This window comes from Littorina saxatilis, linkage group LG8 (assembly GCF_037325665.1).
Source record: "Littorina saxatilis isolate snail1 linkage group LG8, US_GU_Lsax_2.0, whole genome shotgun sequence".
Lineage (NCBI taxonomy): Eukaryota > Metazoa > Mollusca > Gastropoda > Littorinimorpha > Littorinidae > Littorina > Littorina saxatilis.
The window spans coordinates 36,236,905-36,246,218 of NC_090252.1; positions in this window are offsets into that span (position 1 = coordinate 36,236,905).

Consider the following 9,314-nt stretch of genomic DNA (forward strand, 5'->3'; position numbering starts at 1 on the left):
TTTGTTTTGAATAAAACTCACAGTTTTACAATAAGAATTTAGAGACCTGAATCAATTAGGTATATCGGGTCCTACTTAGTTTGACTTTTGCAAAACTAAGTAATTACACATTTAATTGAATCAGTCAGACAGACGGAGACATAGAGAAACAGACAGAGGACAAACAGAAATCTGAGAAAGAAACCCCTTTAAAAATGTTACCATGTTTGAAATGAAACATCGCAAGGTGAAGCCATAATTCATCACCTTTCAGTATGACGTCATGAGCGTGTTCCACACTTGAAATGACGTGTTTTTATCATGTTGTCAGCTGCACGGAGCTTGGAAGTATAATTTCCATTCAACGATCCGAGTTTGTTAAGTTTTAGCCTATTTTCAACGTCAAACACCATGAAACTATATATATTTGGAATCAGAAAATGGTAAGGAATAGATAGAAGTTGTTTTTAAGTGTCTTTTTTCATAAATAAAGATAGTGGTTATTTATCGGTTTTCTTCATTTTTAAGCATAATTATCAATACAAAACAACAAAACTATATAGTTTTAGATACAGGACGCAATAGGGAATACACCAATATACATTATTTGTTTCAAATATTAGTTTTTTTAAATTTGAAAAAATGACATATTTCGAACAAACATTTCAATAACAAAACTTTAAGTGACCAAACTGAAATGCAATCCCATAATCCGGCCTAGATCTGAGATTGTGTGATAAGAAATTCGATCAAATTGATGAAAAACTGTAACTGTGAAAGTGCTGCCTCGACCTTTTGGCAAACGGTAAAATATGACGTCATCAAACTGTCCTATCAATAAACGGAAAAACCTTCTATGAGAAAATCCAGTCAAAAATATCCATATCAAATTTCATAAAGATACACTCCGTAGTTTTTGAGATATGATCTGCAGTGTGAAAAAACGCCCATAACGCCCAAAACGCAAACTCATTTGTCATGATTTGGTCGTGTTCTGCTGATACTATAATGTTTTTCTTTCCTAAAACACACTATAATAGTAGCCTTTCCCAATGTCTATGCTAAAACTGACTTGTCTGTGTTGTCAATGATTTTGCTACAGTGTGAGAACACAATCTCACGCCCATAACGCTGTGACACGAAAACTCATTTGGTCGTGTTCTGCCGATACTGTAATGTTTTTCTTTCTTAAAACACACTATAATAGTAGCCCTTCCCAAATGCAATGCTAAAAATGACTGGTCTGTGTTGTCAATGATTTTCTGCGAGAATGCGATCTATCTGTTTGTCGCAAAGACCGTGTGACACGAAAGTTATGAGCGGAAGACAAATCTGCTGAGTGCAATTACGTTTCAGAAGATAGTTGGTTAAAACAGTTTATCACTCAGACACGCAAAGGAACACTATAACTTTATTATTCAGGCCATATTTGCTTTCCTTTGTCATGTATGAAAGTACTGGCCTTGGTTGAAGAAAGTGACCTGTCGCTGTGCAACAAATTTGTCGCCATTTTCCGCCGTGTTTTGTAAATAAAACGTGTTTACTACCCACACATACAAAACGATGCTGTTGGTTCTTTTTATTTTCTCATTGTTTGATTCATGCTTAGCAGTTTAGTATGCTTTGTTTTCTTCTCAATTCAATGGATGGCTATAAAATAAGCATTTAAATGTGAAGGTGTTAAAATTACCCATGATCTGGGCTGTTCACTTATGCAGGGGAAGTTCGCCAAGTCTTTCGTCCACATACCACCAATAGCCGTTTCAAACCATACCTTCGTGCATGTCCTTGACGTTTTGTTCGTGATTTTGAACAAGATAATCCGTTTTCTTGCAGAATTTCTCAAAGTAATCCTCTGGCAAAGTAATCTTCGAGCATCGAAAGTGAAAGAGGTATTTCAGGCCAGGCACCTATTGCCCCCTAGTTCCGGTTATCAGAGAGAGGCTGCCGTGCCCTAAAATCTGATTGGTCGAAACGCTGGGGGCAAAGGTTATACGAAAAAGGTCTATTTATACACGTTTTACTGAACCGACTGATGCGAGCGAACGTAATATAAGTGTTCGCTTGAGTTCGTGTTCTTAATGTTTCTCGTTTTATTATTGTTACCATGTTTAATTGAATAACTTGAAACCTTGCTTAAAGCAACCAACTGATGACCGGACACTCGGAATCTGACACTGAGATAAAACGTTTCTGCCAGGCGTCCGTCTCGAACCCCGAAGTGCTCGAACATATGTCCAAATCTTCCTGATTGTGATTATGCTCTGGCTCTTGTAGGCTTTGTAACCGTATACGTGCTCTGCAGGCTGTCTCTGTGGGGCCTTGCAAGGCCAAGTACAATCTCCTGTTCTAAGTTTCTGTTGTTGTTTACCGCATAAGCAAACACACACACACACACACACACACACACACACACACACACACACACACACACACACACACTCACTGATATGAACGGTTTCAGCAGTGAAGAACTGACGACCAGGGAGGAACATGACTCTGTACGTGTAACGACCGTTCTGACCAGGTAAGGACTGACTGACAGGACACTTAGCTGAACCTGTGGGTAAGGTGTTGGACGTCATGGCTATCAGACTGGTCACCGCTCCTTCGCTTGTGTTCTGCTGAGCAAAAAGACAACATCATTGATGCAGATTAAAATCAGATATTTTATTGCTTTTCTTGCTAATTAGTTAACGTTGGATACACCTGGAATTTCAAACTCAACCAGCTGGATTTAGAATTAGCGTTTTATGACCACAAATACCCATTTCAGCCAGTTGAGTTCAGAATTCTGATGCTATCTGGCCAGATTCGGAATCTAGCCGGATTCCAAACTAAATATGCTGTTTATGAGTTTTATTTTTCAAATTTTATATGTAACAGACAATTTGAAATTGTTTTTTTGTTGTTGAGCTAGCTACCAGTGTACACAATTATATTGTTTGAATGACAACTCGTCACTTATTCAGAAAAGTAGAGAACGGCAAGGTACTCATGATTTACGTTGTTTTGTTTTGGGGTGTTTTTATATAAACATAACCAAAAAAAAGTATTGTGACAAATGTTGCACCCAACTTGAAGCGTTAATTCCCGTGTTATTTCATTCTATCTTTCTATACCAGTTAAGGCCGTTTACTTGACCATCTGGATCACCTTTCGGATCACAGATTTATTTTTAGAGGGATCACGTCACCAACGCTGAAATAAGGCTACCCTCAAAATTGACGGGACAATGCGTCTGACGAGTTTAAATACTTTTTCCGCATCACTGCGTACCATCTAAACGAATAACTGTATTCGGTTGTTGGAAACTAATTTCCCTATCGTAAAAATAGATCTAAAAAAAATACGACGATGTGAGGCTATCACGCAATCGCATATCTGATACTATCTGCAGTTTTCTTGCTAAGTCTATATGACTAAGTGCCAAAAGGTGCTCACAGAACAGAAGATGGCTTTTGTTTTACAATAAAAATGTGAGTCTGCTGAAAATTGGTGTGTGTGTGTGTGGATGAATGTGCGAAGATATAGTGGACATAATTTCGTGTGTCTGACTTGAACGGTTTTGAAGTTATCTTTGTTTAAAGTCAAAAATAACGCCAAAACCGGCCATCTGAAAACGGACATCGTGATACCTCGTGTTTTGAATATGCCACAGAAAAATAACAAGAAGCACAAATGCCTTGCATTTAGTTTGATTGAATGCCTGAAACATAGCTTTACAGACGAGACCAAACGTCAAATCTAAATCTTGAGAGAATTTTTTTTTTTCGATAACCGAATTTTAAGGTGTCGCACGCAAGATGTGTCGTCATCACGGCATACATTTTTCAATCGCAGATATTTACTAAATTTCTTTTTCAAAAACTCTGGAATTGATGTCGACACGTTAAGCGATAACGGTGTATCAAACTGCTGTCTTTCAAGTAATCCAGCAAAGACTGCAGAACTTTTGAACAGCAATTTTGAAAACGATCTGAAAATGTCGTCATATCTTGCGTGCGACATAATGTTCGGTAATTAACGGTTATTTTCTTTTATTACAAGGATCTACTTCATCTAGGGAACCATGTGACACATTCTGTGCTCAAAATTTGTCAAGAAATCACGAACCACGAATGTGCTACCAAGTGTTGAAATTATGTCGTCAACATCTTTTGAGATCTTGCGTGCGACACCATCTTGCGTTCAACATAAAATGTCACTACCTTATCGAGTTTAATGGGAAAACTAACTATTTGTTGTCTTAGTTTAATCTTCTTAATTATAAGCGTAATAAAACCGAACTTCCAAGATGAATTTTAATTGAGATTAGCGAAAGAGCGGGTACGCAAGTCGACCTTAAAGCAACAAAATAAAAACACGAGCGTTTGTCGTGATGTCTTGCGTGCAACACATTCTCAAAAAAGAAAATATATTATTTTCTCAGACTTTTTTAAGCTAAAACCTTGAAACTTCACATACATTTGAGGCTAAATCGCCCCCATGCATGGTAAAAGTCTTGTTGACCCTTGTCAAATTTCAAGGTCACGGCTGGGTCACATGGAGATCAAAACACGGAAGAAAAATATTTTTTCAGAGATTTTTTGAAGCTAGAACCTTGAAACTTCAAACAACGCTTTTGTTTAATCATCATTCGACAAGAAAACTTTCAGGTTGATCTTTGAGAAATTTGAAGGTCATAGCAAGGTCTCGTGTTGGTAAAAAAACAAAACACGGAAATTAACCTTTTTCTCAGAATTATTGAAAGCAAGAACCCTAAAGTTCACACACTTTTGGGCTTAATAGCCTCCATACACGGTGGAAGTCTGGTTGACCTTTGTCTAATCTGAAGGTCACGTATGGGCCAATATTTGTTTTTTTAAATTATCACTTTTTTCCGTTGGTTTTAAAGGGAGAGCCTTCGAACATCATAAACACCGTAGCTCAATGATTTTCCGACACAAAGAAGTTCAGAAAGATCCTTGTCAAATGTGAAGGTCACAGCAGGGTCTCGTACGGGTAAAAAACAGCTTTGTGGTAAGCTAGAAACTTGAAACTTTACACACATTCAGGGCTTGATAACGTTTTGACACGGTGAAAGTCTGGTTGACCCTTGTTAAATCTCAAGGTCACAGCCGTGTCGCTCATGGGTTAAAAAAACCAGACTGTTATCCATTTCTGCTTTATTTCTAAAGTTAGAACCTTGAAACTTCATACAACGCAATCGATCAATTATCCTTCGACATGGAGAAGATCAAGTCGATCCTCAACAAAATTCAAGGTCACGACTGGTTGACTTGGTCACTGTAAAAAACGGCATTTTTTCTCAGACACTTGTGAAGCTAGAACTTTGAATCTTCACGCATATTCGGGGCTAAATAGCCTTCTGACATGTTGAAAGTTTGGTTGACCCTTGTACAATTCAAGATCACAGCTGGGTTGCGTATGGGTGGCATTGCTTTTGAAGCTGGAGAAATTGAACTTGGTATAACACATTTGCTTGATAATTCTCCGAGATGGAAATTAAAGCTTAAGTTGAGTCTTGTAAAATTTCAAGGTAGCAACAGGGTCGAGTTGGGATCATCAAAATGGAAAATTATCAATTTATTGACCATTTGTACATCTAGAACTTTGAAAATTCACACAGGTTGGGTGCTAAAAAGCCAGCCTTCAGGCATGGTAGAAGTATACTTGACCCTTGTCAAATTTCAAGGTCACAACTCGGTCGCGTATGGCTTAACAAGGATAACAAATGATTTTCTGCCTTTGCTTAATGATTCTTCAAATGTTTCTCGTCAAATTTCAAGGTCACAGCAGGGTCAAGTTGAAGCACAAATAATGCGAAGTTATGACGTCATCAAAGACATTTATAAAAAAAATGAAAAAAAAAGTCTGAGGATATCATACCCAGGATCTCTCATGTCAAATTTCATAAAGATCGGTCCAGTAGTTTAGTCTGAATCGCTCTACACACACACACACACAGACAGACACACAGACACACACACACACACAGGCACATACACGTACCACGACCCTCGTCTCGATTCCCCCCTCTACGTTAAAACATTTAGTCAAAACTTGACTAAATGTAAAACAAGTCGCGTAAGGCGAAAATACAACATTTAGTCAAGTAGCTGTCGAACTCACAGAATGAAACTGAACGCAATGCAACGCAGCAAGACCGTATACTCGTAGCATCGTCGCGTAAGGCGAAAATACAACATTTAGTCAAGTAGCTGTCGAACTCACGGAATGAAACTGAACGCAATGCCATTTTTCAGCAAGATCGTATACTCGTAGCATCGTCAGTCCACCGCTCATGGCAAAGGCAGTGAAATTGACAAGAAGAACGGTTTAGTAGTTGCGCTGAGAAGGATAGCACGCTTTTCTGTACCTCTCTTCGTTTTAACTTTCTGAGCGTGTTTTTAATCCAAACATATCATATCTATATGTTTTTGGAATCAGGAATTGACAAGGAATAAGATGAAAGTGTTTTTAAATTGATTTCGACAATTTAATTTTGATAATAATTTTATATTTTTAATTTTCAGAGCTTGTTTTTAATCCAAATATAACATATTTATATGTTTTTGGAATAAGAAAATGATGGAGAATACGATAAACGTAAATTTGGATCGTTTTATAATTTTTTTTTAATTTTTTTTTTACAATTTTCAGATTTTTAATGACCAAGGTCATTAATTAATTTTTAAGCCACCAAGCTGAAATGCAATACTGAAGTCTGGGCTTCGTCGAAGATTACTTAACCAAAATTTCAACCAATTTGGTTGAGAAATGAGGGCGTCACAGTGCCGCCTCAACTTTCACGAAAAGCCGGATATGACGTCATCAAAGACATTTATAAAAAAAAAAGAAGAAAGAAACGTTCGGGGATATCATACCCAGGAACTCTCATGTCAAATTTCATAAAGATCGGTCCAGTAGTTTAGTCTGAATCGCTCTACACACACACACAGACAGACAGACAGACAGACACAGACACACACACACACACACACACACACACACACACATACACCACGACCCTCGTCTCGATTCCCCCCTCTACGTTAAAACATTTAGTCAAAACTTGACTATATGTAAAAAGGAACAAAAAGAACAACAAGTCGCGTAAGGCGAGATTACTACATTTAGCGGTGTCACTAAAACGCGAAAAGACGCGAAAAGACGCGAAAAGTCCTGGTACATGTAACTGTTTTTAGTCGAGATTGGTGATTTAATATAAACAATCATCAAAACATGCACTCTCTCTCTCTCTCTCTCTCTCTCTCTCTCTCTCTCTCTCTCTCTCTCTCTCTCTCTCTCTCTCTCTCTCTCTCTCTCTCTCTCTCTCTCGCATGTGTGTGTGTGTGTGTGTGTGTGTGTGTGTAAGTGTGTGTAAGTGTGTGTAAGTGTGTATGAGCTTGTGTGTGTGTGTGTGTATACGAGGGTGTGTGTGTGGATGTGTGTTGGTATTCGCTAGCCGTGTCCAGCCAGCTGCACACAATTAACAGTCTCCTTTGGGTGAAGGAAGTTTTTATCTGTTTGAAGTGGGCGGTCATTTGTGAAAAGCTCGCCATAAACGGATCGCTTGGGCCCCAGGTGGTCGTAATGTAATGTGCCGCCAGCTTGACTGGGTATGTTGGGGGAATCGGCGTTTTGTCAAGTAAATGTTAATTCCTTTGTCGGATCGGATGGATAGAATACCAGCTCAGCTGGTGTGTGGTCAGTTGCGTAACTTTTATGAGTTACCCGGGGTAGCCGCTGATAACACGTTCGTGTGGGAATGTTTGATGCGCTCAGATCAAAGCCTCATTTAAGAGATAGCGAATTCCGTTGCAAGCCCCTGGAGCAAATTTTTGATTGGTGCTTTTGTGAACAAGAAACAATTGACAAGTGGCTCTATCCCATCTCCCCCCTTTCCCCGTCGCGATATAACCTTGAATGGTTGAAAACGACGTTAAACACCAAATAAAGAAAAGAAAAGTAAGGAGGTGATTGTTACAAGGTGTCTTTTCGCTTCTTTTCGCGTCTTTTCGCGTCTTTTTTGCGTCTTTTCGCGTCTTTTCGAGTTTTAGTGACACCCACATTTAGTCAAGCTGTGGAATTCACAGAATGAAACTGAACGTAGTCCGCCGCTTGTGCAAAAGGCAGTGAAAGTGACGAGCCTGTTTGGCGCGGTTGCGGTTGCGCTGTGCTTCATAGCACGCTTTACTGTACCTCTCTTCGTTTTAACTTTCTGAGCGTGGTTTTAATCCAAGCATATCATATCTATATGTTTTTGGAATCAGGAACCGACAAGGAATAAGATGAAATAGTTTTTAAAACGATTTCGGAAATTTAATTTTGATCATAATTTTTATATTTTGTAATTTTCAGAGCTTGTTTTTAATCCAAAGATAACATATTTATATGTTTTTGGAATCAGAAAATAATGAAGAATAAGATGAACGTAAATTGGGATCGTTTTATAAAAAAATATGTTTTTTTTACAATTTTCAGATTTGTAATGACCAAAGTCATTAATTAATTTTTAAGCCACCAAACTGAAATGCAATACCGAAGTCCGGCCTTCGTGGAAGACTGCTTGGCCAAATTTTCAATCAATTTGATTGAAAAATGAGGGTGTGACAGTGCCGCCTCAACTTTTACAAAAAGCCGGATATGACGTCATCAAAGACATTTATCGAAAAAAAAATCGTCCGAGGATATCATTCTTAGGAACTCTCATGTCAAATTTCATGAAGATCGGTCCAGTAGTTTTGTCTGAATCGCTCTACACACACACACAGACACACACACACACACACACACACACACACACGCACATACACCACGACCCTCGTCTCGATTCCCCCCTCTATGTTAAAACATTTAGTGCTTTTTACAACTACAGTGGTCGCCGCTTAATAAAACCACTTCTGGACCGACGAAAAATGGCTTTAATAAGCGGCGGATTTATTAACCGGCGGTCCAGGAATACGTCATTTTCGAAAGAAAAAAAAAATCTCTTTTGTTTACGTCACTCAGTCACTTTCTTTCGTCATTTACACTTGTTTGAATCTAAACAAAACTTCACGAAGGATGTTGAACTTTTGTTTTAATTATGTACATGTACGTGTACTTTGATCACTTCGGTACATCAATAATTTCACTGTCACCGTCACGAACCATTACTCGTCAGAGAAGAACGATTTTATGAGTGTTTGTTTGTTGGTCGTCTTCCACATCAGAACAAGATAATGTGAGTTTTAGTCACAAACTACGTGATTTCTCTGAGAAAACTGGCTTTAATAAGCGGCGGGTTGGATTTATTAACCGGGTTTTTCTAATACATAAGATATAGT